Source organism: Dasypus novemcinctus, chromosome 17 (assembly GCF_030445035.2).
Source record: "Dasypus novemcinctus isolate mDasNov1 chromosome 17, mDasNov1.1.hap2, whole genome shotgun sequence".
Lineage (NCBI taxonomy): Eukaryota > Metazoa > Chordata > Mammalia > Cingulata > Dasypodidae > Dasypus > Dasypus novemcinctus.
Window position 1 is genome coordinate 40,823,778 of NC_080689.1, and position 11,357 is coordinate 40,835,134.

An 11,357-nucleotide genomic window follows, 5' to 3' on the forward strand; every position below is an offset into this window, starting at 1 on the left:
ATTTGTATTCTAATTAGACCGAATGGCATTGAAAAATGAGACAGTGGGAGAGATCTATATCAGTTGAGACAAAAAGGGTGTTCACTGAATGCAAATAATTTTAAATCAATAATAAGACTTAGTAAAATTTTGTCTTTTTTCAAAAAGGTGAGGGATAAAACTAAGCTTCCTCAAAAGTTTTAAACCATAGCTATGGTCGCTGAGTTTTTATTGTGTTTATATATATTCATATTCATGTGTATGCATACATACGTATCGGTATACACACATATATCTATATACATACACATATCATATTAACACATGTTATTAGTTACCCTTTAAAAATAAAATGAGATATATCATGTTAATCCAGAGAATTCCCTGTTATATGCTGCTTTGACACATGGAGTCTCAGCTATTCTCATTTGTTTGGAGAGTAAGTTTGCAGTGGTTTTTCCAGACCACGTTCTGCACAGGTCGTGATTCTGCCCCCTATCGTGTTACATACACTTACTTTGAAATAGCAGGTGTAAATAAATGGTGAAGTCAAAGTGATTGCAAGGAGGAAGTCAGAACTTTAGACCTACTGGAATTCTGTTTTGTGTTTAAATTTAAAAACATAACAGAATGCAAACTAATTTGAAATGTTTTGCTGGAGTTTGAAAATTTATTGCCTATATGAAATATTTACTAAGAATGAATAAATAATATTATAATATTTTTCTATTACTATGCTAGTTACTATTGGAAATAATATTGCCATATTGGGTTTGGCATTAAAAATATCCACTTCAAACTGTTCTAAAGGTGGTTACATAAGTGAATGTCTTTGTTCTTAAGAAATATACATGAGCATATTAAAGATTCAATATACATGACACAAACAACCTACACTTAAGCTTTTGTAAAATATAAAGATAGATATATTGATAGATAAAATGATATAAGTATGGCAAAATGTTAAAAGTCGGTGCATTTAGGTGTCTGAATAGGAGGTATGTTAGAATTCTCTGTATGGATTTGGATTATTTTTGCAACTCTTCTGTAAGTTTAAAAATTTTTTAATATAAAAAGTCTAAGAGATTATCCATTCTAGAAGTCGAATACTCTAGATATGCCACTGATAGCAACCTACCAATGGCTTGTTAACAAATGTGCATTTGTGCACTGGTCGGAAGATCTAATTATGACTTGGGTACATGTGGCCCTTCCTGTAGTTTCCTGCACCAGGCAGAACAGCTTTTATGACAGCGCTAGGGTACAGGAGCCTATGGACAGTTTTTTGTGTCAAGGTTCCACTCAGAAACTGATAGAACAACAACATCATAAGCAATCTTGAGTGACTGATTTTTTCCAAGTCATTTTTTTTTCTCTTTGGTTCATTTTTAATAATTTATATTCCTAAATCTTCACATTAATTCTCTTTTCTATAGTGTCTGACCTCTTGTTAATCCTACCTGGTCTATTTTTCACAGGTTATTTTATATTTTATTTCCCAAATTTTGCCTTTTTAAATGCTTTCATTTCTCCTTTCATTAAATTCCTTTTTTTTTTCTTTACCTCTTGAGTATACACCTAAGGTTTGCAAGAGCTGTATTAAATTCTTTGTTAGCTAACTCTTTCATTTATGACATTTCTGTGTCTCCTTTTATTGATTTTTACTGGGCTATGGGTCACGTTCTTCTATTTTTGTGTTTTCTTGGAAATTTTTTAGTAGATGCAGACACTGTGATTTTATATTGTTGCATACTGGATTTCATTGAATTACTTTGAAGAATGTTTCACTTGTTTTTGTATGCAGTTATTTTACTAGTGTATCAAGTTGATTGAAGTTTGAATTTAAGGTTTGTTAAGCCAATTCTGACAGCATTAGCTCAGGAATAATTTAACCCTGCTACTCAAAGTCTCAATTGCTCTGTAAAACTATTTCTTCTCTGTCTCTCCTCACAGGGTCTAGCCATCTTGACCTCCATAAGCCTTGATCTCTGCCTTCTCAACTCAATGCAACTGCAGAATTCTGTTTGCATTTTACCTCCTTGCTCTGTAGTAAACCAGATCAGATCAATCTTGTCATTTGTTTCTTTCCTGCAATGTCTAATTTCACTGTCTGAAAATATTTGTTTATTATATTTTGTCCAGTTTTTTGGTTGTATACAGGATCACAACAATTTCCATAGCAGTTAATCCTTGACTGGAAGAAATGTCAGAAAAAACATTTCTGAAAAGCTTAAACTTTTCTGGATTAATCACACAAAATATCTGTTTTCTAGCTACTAGGAATGCAATGGAAACTGCACATCCACAATATTTGAGTGTGATATCTTAATTTTTAGAATCAAAAAATTATAAATTTGTTGTAATTATGAAGACATAATTCTTATAAATATTACTCAATGGAAATATTCCCAAAATAATAATGATACATAACAAAATCTGTGTTAGAGAATTAAATTCTTGCAACTCCTTAAAGATGTTAGCATACAAACAAATTATTCAGAGGAAGACTTACTGGTAGAAAATTTTAAAAATAATTTATTATAATTAATCTTAAATTGTCCAATAAGTGAATAGGAAAGGTATAAATTAAAATAGTAAAGAAAAATGATGAATAAAATTAGAACCTATGATTAATTATGTAATGTTATATGCCCTGCATATATATTGGGCATTACATATTGGGCTTTATCCTACATGAAGAAGAGTTATATGTATGGAGGAGATGTAAGAAGATAGTTATATATACAGAACTTCAGATGTGATCCTCACTCTTCCAAACATTATCATCTATAGCTATGCATATGTCTGGGAAGTTTTGGGGCCAGGAAGCTGTGTCCACTGTCTTGAGAATTTTGCTAATTTCTTTGCCGTATAGCCTATGCGTTCTGGCTTCTTTCTATGTGTTGTACATTAGTCAAGCCTGTTTAATTAATTGCACACAGGCATTCTAGAGTTAGATGTTAGGTAACTGCACATAGGTATCTTTATCACTTATTATTTATGTGATATTAGGCAAGTAAATTGTCATTAGTTAACAATGTTACCACTTCTAATTTGGAAGGCCAGACTAGAGTTTTCAAAATTTTTAAATCTTGAAAAATCTCATAGTCATTTTTATTCTATTTTCTTTCTGTTTCGTGCATTCTAAAATATAAAATAATTCCCCTTTTATACTGGGACATATAACACATATATGGAAAAAATACATAAGAAAAATGAGCAGCTCAGTGAACTATCACGGAGCAAACACCATGTAGCTACTAAACCATCAAACAAATAGAACATTGCCAACAACCAAGATATCTCCCTATGCTTCCTGATCCTGTCTTATTTCCTTCCTCCCATCAAAAGCAAACCTTGACCCTGCTTTTTAATAGTGTATTTCATGGAATCATATAATATGCATATATTTGTGTGTAAAATATTTTGCTGACCATTTGTAAGATTTGTTAGATTTGTCCTTATTGACCTCTCCTTTAAATAATATTCCCCAACAAATATTATTTATCCAGAAGCTTAAAATTGCTTTGTCATTTTTAAAAAACATGTCTTGTTTTTTTATTTAATACAGTTTGGTCACAAAATATTCATCAAGTCATATATTCACATATTTTAACATTTATAAAGCACTCTTCATTGAGTGATACACCATTTTATATGTCATTAAGGAAAAAGCTGCCAATTAAACTATGAAATATTGCTTTAAGACCAATTAGACTATTAATTATACTCACTGAACGATCTCTCCAGGACACTGATGTTTTATCACATATAATTTTTGTGCATGCATGAAAAGGACATCATAAGTGTTCCACGTTGATAGATGTGTTCATAACATTCATGATTCTATGCTTCTTATTTATTTTTAACTTAGCATTAACAGTGTTCAAAGTTGTGATGGCAGTTCACATGCCAACTTTGCTAGGTTATAGTGTCCTGTGTTTGGTCAAGCAAACACTCACCTGATAGTTACTGTAAGAGTATTTCATTTGAATTATTAGTTAGTCGAGTCCATCTATGGCTGATTACATCTACAACTGACAAAGGAGAGTGCCTTCGGCAGTGAGAGCAGTTTCATCCAATTATTTGAAGGCCTTAAAGGGAGAACTGATGATTTCAGCAGACAGAAAGAAGAACTTCTGTATCACTACTGAAAGCCTGGCAGCTTCTTCTGGTGAAATCATTGAAACCTTCATTGGAGGTCCCAACCTGCAGTCTGCCCTATTGAATTAGGACTTGACAATCCCTGCAGTGGCATGAGCCAATTCCTATATAAATCTCATAATATTTTCATACATATATATCCTGTTGGTTCTGTTTTTCTGAAGAACTATGACTAATACAAAGGTTGCCATGCAGAACCAGAATCTGTACTTTCCAAAGTGTTATTTTTTTTTTAAGATTTATTTTTTATTTATTTCTCACCCCCCACCCCGTTCTCTGCTCTCTGTGTCTATTTACTGTGTGTTCTGTGTGTTCTTCTGTGTCTGCTTGGAGTCTCATCAGCGGGACTGGGAATCTGTATCTCTTTTTGCTGTGTCATCTTGCTGCGTCAGCTCCCCATGTGTGCAGCGCCACACCTGCGCAGGCTGGGCTTTCTTCACGCAGGGTGGCTCTCCTTACAGGTCACACTCCTTGCACTTAGGGCTCCCCTATGCAGGGGACACCTCTGCGTGGCAGGGCACTCTTTGCACACATCGGGACTGTGAGTGGGCCAGCTCTCCACACGTGTCAGGAAGCTCTGGGTTTGAACCCTGGACCTCTGGGCTGGTAGGCAGATGCTCTATCCATTGAGCCAAATCCACTTCCTCCAAAGTATTATTAATTTAGCATTTCTTTTGTCACCATGCTGCAAGGTAAGATGTTACTTTGTAGATCTTACAAGAAAGGTCAAGAAAAGTATTCAGAAAACAACCAAGATTCATATTTTCTCCACATATAGTCTTTAAATTGATTTTAAACTGACAAGAAAGAGGTGTTGCAGTCATCCAGCTACTTCATCTGCAACAATGATCAAGTTTGCACATTAGCCTGCAACAATAACTATTTAAAATGTATCTGGTAACCAGTAACAGTTATAAGATGCCATCAAATTTAAGAAAAGCCTAGATTTCAAAGATCCCAAGTGAGAAATTTCATCTAACATGCTATTAAATATAATTTAATAAATTTTATGTATATGGAAGGAGCTGGGTACTCATGGCATGAATTGATGGTCTCTGGGATGTCTCCAACCTAATATGTTGCATCCAAGTTTGTTAGTTGAATGCTTTGAATTTTCCAAATGTTCTTAAATTAAGGATAAAGTCACTGTGAAAAATAAAAATTAAACCATTATCATGTTTAACTAATTAGAGGATTAGTCTGGCACTAAAATATGATATAAAGCATGAGAACAAACTGGTAGACTTGATATCCAACTTCAAAGTGATCCATACTTGAAAAATGTCTTGTCCTCACCAAGACTGAATTACGCTTTGAATTAGTTAAATTGGATTTTAAACTTAGGTTCAGGTGGAAGTCAGTGGCAACACAATGGAAATCGAGTCCATTATACTTAAGAAAAGATAATTTGTTACTCACAGGGTCCAGAGAGTGAGAGATGGGTGTCATTTGGGGTTGATAGAAAGCATGATCAGCTCAGGTGGTTCAGCCAACAGGTGGGAATCACCAAAGCAGAGTGAGGAAGACCTGGGGGCTTGTGCATTCATTGTGGTCCAGGTGTACAGGTAGGTAAATTTCCTGAAGAAGTCAAGGATCTGTTTTAAAACAAATGTGCATGAAAAAAAAGGACTAAGATTCCAGGGTATGTGGTGTTGGCTAGCTTATCATTTGGAACCAGCTGTGGGATTTGAGTGAGCTATGTGAATGATGTGGATAGTGGCCTCAGACACAGCTTTGGGCTCCTAGGTTTGGAATGATGCTTATTAACTAGACCAGGGTTTAACTGAGTATCTTAGCCAAAGGAAGATGGATGATGAGGCAAAACAGAAAAATTTTTGGTATTTATAACAATGTACAAAAAGCAAAATAATAATATAAACCTAAAAACTTTGTTGAGAGGATGAAATGAAATAGATGGTCTGTGTAAATTGTTTAACTTACAGAAAGTACCTATTAAGTATTCATTGCCTACTGGCTATTATTAAATAGATGATATTTAGGAAATTACTTCCCTTTCCTGAAACTCAAATTCATCTTCTGAAAAGCAAAATTGATAACAAAGAAAGATTGTGGGAAGATGGAGATGGACAAAAAGGCAGAGCCAAATGCTCTCACAAAAACAAGAGAGAAAGAGCCAAAAGCTATCCAGGGTACTTGTTTTGGGGGTCAGCAGACAAGGACAGTGCTACACAACTTCCAGGAGACTGAGGAACAGACAGACAAAGAAGCTGAGACAAACATGACTTATACAGCCATGGTGGCAGCCAGGAAGGGCTCTACTGCCCCACCCCTGAGATATTAAGTTGGGGTAAAACCCATGTCTCATTACAGCTGACTGAGAGGGGAACAGAACCTTCCTCCCTGACAGCTGTTTCAAAAGAAAAGGGAGGGGAGATCAGGATGCTTTTCTTCAGTAAATTCAGCCAGCAGAGGCCCCTTTGAATCTCTGATCTGGAGATTCAACACAGGAACACAAGAAAGCCTACACTAAAACAACTCTGTGGAAAGGTGCACTGACAATTGCCATCTGCTGGCCATTCTGGCAAAAGCATGGACAAAAATTGATCTTTGCACTCTGTAGCTAACCCCTGGGAGAAAATTTGCACTTTATTAGTGAGTCCCTGGCCTGATTTTGAATACTGAAGCTGGGCAATTTTAAATACTTAGAATAAGTTGAACCAATATCAAAGAAGACCTAGGGGGAAAAAAAACAATAGGCAAGAGAGAGAAATTGGCTATCAGAGTAAATTCACCAATATATTCAGATACCTGGACATCAGCAAAAATTCACAAACCATCCTAAGAAACAGGAAGAGATGGCCCAGCCAAAGGAATAAACTAAATATTCTGAAAAGATACAGGATTTAAGAAAATTAATCAGTGATAATCACACAACTCTCCTAAATCATTTCAAATAATTTAATGAAAATATGGCTAAAGAAATAAAGGATATTAAGAAGACACTGGGAGAGCATAAAGAACAAAGAAAAGTAACAAACTTTATGGGAATGAAAGACATGATGAATAAGTATAAAGATATGTTAGAGGCACATAAGAGCAGATTGGAATGGCTTGAAGGCAGAATTCATGATTTTGAAGACAGAATATCTGAACTGGAAAAGACAACAGAAAGAGAAAAGAATGGGAGAAATGAAACAATGTCTCAGGGAAGTGAATGACAATGTGAAACACAAAAACTTTCACATTATTGGTATCCCAGTAGGAGAAGAGAATGGAAAAGGGGAGGAAGGACATTTGAGGAAATAATGAATGAAAACTTCCTAACCCTTATGAAAGACAGAAATATTAATATCCAAGAAGGACAATGCAACCCCCTCCCCCCAAAAAAATCCAAATAGACCTACCCCAAAACACCTACTATTCAGAATGACATTTTTCAGAGGTAAGAGAGGATTCTGAAAGCAACAAGAGAAAAGCACAGCATCACATACAAGGGAAACTTGATGAGTGCTGATCTCTCATTAGAAACAATGGAGGAGAGAATAAAGTGGTATGATATATGTAAGGTACTGAAAGAGAAAAACTGCTAGCCAAGAATTCTGTATCTGGAAAAATTGTCCTTCAAAAATGATGGTGAATTCAAAATCTTCACAAACAAACAAAAACTGATAGAATATGTTACCAAAAGACTAGACTTACAAGAGATATTAAAGGGAGTGCTACAGCCTGAAAGGAATAAACAAGGGCAAGAGATTTGGAGAAGAGTTTAGAAATGAAAATAATAGGAAGAGTAAATTAAAGGATAAGAAGAAAGGCAGTATAATGATATGATAATAGAGAGTTGAAGGACAAAATGAAGTAAGTAATGCCTTTACAGCAATAACATTGAATGTTAATGGTTTGAACTTCCCAATAAAAAGACATATTGATAAAATTGGGGGAAAAATGAGCCATCTATATGTTGCCTATGAAAGACCCACCTCAGACATAAGGACACAATGAGGTTAAAAGTGAAAGGTTGGAGAAAGGTATTCCATGCAAACATTAACCAAAAATGAACTAGAGTAGTGATACTAATATCGGACAAAATAGATTTCAATTGCATAACTCTTATAAGGGAGAAGAAAGTCATTATATATTAATAAAAGGGGTAATCATCAAGAAGAAATAACTGTACTAAATATTTATGAACCAAACCTGAATGCCCCAAGATGCATGAGATACACACTGGAAAAACCGAAGGGAGAAATAGATGTCTTTACAATAATAGTTGGAGACTTCAATACACTACTCTCAGTATTGGATAGAACATCTGGACAGGGGATAAATAAGGAAACAGAGAGCTTGAATAATATGATACATAAACTAGATATAATGGACATCTATAGAGCATTGCATCTCAAAACAACAAGATAAACATTCTTTTCAAGTGCTCATGGATCCTTCTCCAAGACAGGCCATATGTTGGGTCACAAGACAAGTATCAGTGAATTTTAAAAGATTTTTTTACAAAACAGTTTATGTGAACATAACAGAATGCAGCTGGAAATCAATAATGGATGGAAAAAGGGAAAATTCATAAATATTTGGAGATTAAACAGCACACTCTTAAATAATTGGTGGATCAAAGAAGAAATTACAAGAAAATTCAGCAAATATCTTGAGACAAATGAAAATAAGAACATAACATATCAAATCCTGTGGGACACTGCAAAGGTAGTGCTGAGAGGGAAATTTTTAGCCTTCAATGTTTGCATTAAAAAAGAAAAAAGAGCTAAATTTGAAAATCTAACTGCATACTTGGCGGAACCAGAAAAAGAACAGAAAACTAAACCCAAATCAAATTGAAGGAAAGTAATAGTAAATTATCAGAGCAGAAATAAATGAAATTGAGAATTAAAAAAAAAAAAGACAATAGAGAGAATCAACAAAACCAAAAGTTGGTTCTTCAAGAAGATCAACAAAATAGGCAAACCCTTAGCTAGACTGACAAAGAGAGAAGATGCAAATAAATAAAATCAGAAATAAGGAGACATTACCACTGACCCCACAGAAATAAGAGAAATCATAAGAGAATATTTTGAACAACTGTTTGCCAAAAAACTAGACAATGTAGAAGAAATGGACAAATTCCTAAGAAACTCCCAAACCACCTACAATGACCCTAGAAGAAATAGAAGACCTCAACCACGCAGTCACAAGGGAAGAGATTCAAACAGTCATCAAAAAGAGTTACCTCCTGAGAGCCTCCGTGTTGCTTAAATATGGCCACTCTCTAAGCCAAACTCAGTATGTAAATGCATTACCTTCCCCCCAGCATGGGACATACCTCCCGCGGATGAGCCTCCCTGGTGCCAAGGGGTTACTACGAAGCACCAGCTGGTGATGTAACTAGAAAAAGACCTTGAATAAAAGGGTCAACTCAGACCAGCAGACTATCTCAGCCTACATGTAGGCCAGATGTTAAAAACTGCTTTTTGACCTTGAATAAAAGGGGGAAATGGAAGGACAAATGTGTTTATATGGCTATGAATCTCCATAAAAGAGTTGGGAGGTCATCAGAGAGGTCATGCTTATGCATACCTCAGCAAGATCCCAGAGACAGCCAAAGTAGATACAATCCCAGGTACTGGTTCTCCTGGGGGCAACAGAGACCCATAGGTTCTATGGTCATGGCAGATGGCTCTGGAGTTCAGTGCTATGTCCATTGGTCCCACTTTGAAGTTTGTGTTCCTGAGTGTGATGGGGTTGGACTTAGAGGTGACCTTTCTACACATGCTTCTTCTGTCACTTTTACTGAACCTGTGGTTGGTGCTGGGGTTGTTGCATACTCAGAAAACCTGAATCTCTGGACTGTTCATGTGACAGCCAGGCTCTGAGCTTCAGCAGATTTGCAACTCCTACCCTCTGGTTCACTGGACTTACTCCAGCCAGCTAACAGGGAAGTGAACAAGGCCAACCACCACACCAGGGAGCTGAGAGTGCCAACAACTGCAAGCAGAATTGCATCTATCATCCATGTGGAATCTAAGCCCCCTCTCAATATAGAGGTGGAGTGGACATAATCATCCTAGGGTCCACAGGATGGAGGAATAGAGTATGAATTAGAGTGGACTTACTGATATTCTACTATTGAACTATTGTGATTAGTAATGGAAGAAATTGTAGCACTGATGTGGAGAATGTGGCCACTGTAGCTGCTGAGGGTAGGAAGAGGAAAGAAGAGATATGATGTGTGGGTATTTTCAGGACTTGGAGTTGTCCTGGGTAGAAGAGCAGGGACAGATGCTGGACATTGTATGTCCTGCCATCACCCACTGGGTGGACTGGGGGAGAGTGTAAACTACAATGTAAACCATTATCCATGTGGTGCAGCAGTACTCCAAAATATATTCACCAAATGCAATGAATGTGCCATGATGATGAAAGAGGTTGTTGATGTAGGAGGAGTGGGGTGAGGGGGGTGGGGGATATATGGGGGCCTCTTATATATTTTGAATGTGACATTTTTTTAAAAAATAGAGAAAAAAATGTAAAAAAACTACCAAAGATAAAAAAACCTGGGACCAGAAGGCTTCACAGGTGAATTTTACCAATCATTCAAAGACTATCAAATACCAATCTTGCTCTAGCTCTTCCAAAAACTTGGACAGAAAGAATGCTACCAAATGCATTTTATGAAGCCAACATCACCCAAATAATACCAAAATCAGATAAAGATGATATAAAAAAAGAAAATTACAGACTAATATCTCTAATAAATATAGATGCAAAATTCATCAACAAAATACCTGCCAACAGAAGCCAAAAGGACATTAAAAGAATTATACATGATGATCAAGTGGGCATTATGCCAGGTATGAAAGGGTGGTTCAACACAAGAAAAATCAATTAGTATAATAAGCCACTTTGATAAATTGAAGAGGAAAAAATCACATGATCTTCTCAATTGATGTAGAAATGGGATTTGTCAAAATACAACACCGTTTCTTGATAAAAACACTCCAAAAGATAGGAATAGAAGGAAGCTTTCTCAATATGTTGAAATTCATATACGAAAAACCTACAGCTAGCATAGTACTCAATGGGGAAAGACTGAAAACTTAGCTGCGGAGATGAGGAACGAGACAAGGATGCCCACGTCACCATAGTCATTCCATTTTGAGCTAGAGGTTCTAGCTAGAGCAATTAGGCTAGATAAGGAAATAAAAGATACCCACATAGGAAAGGAAAGACAAAAAGTTTCACTATGT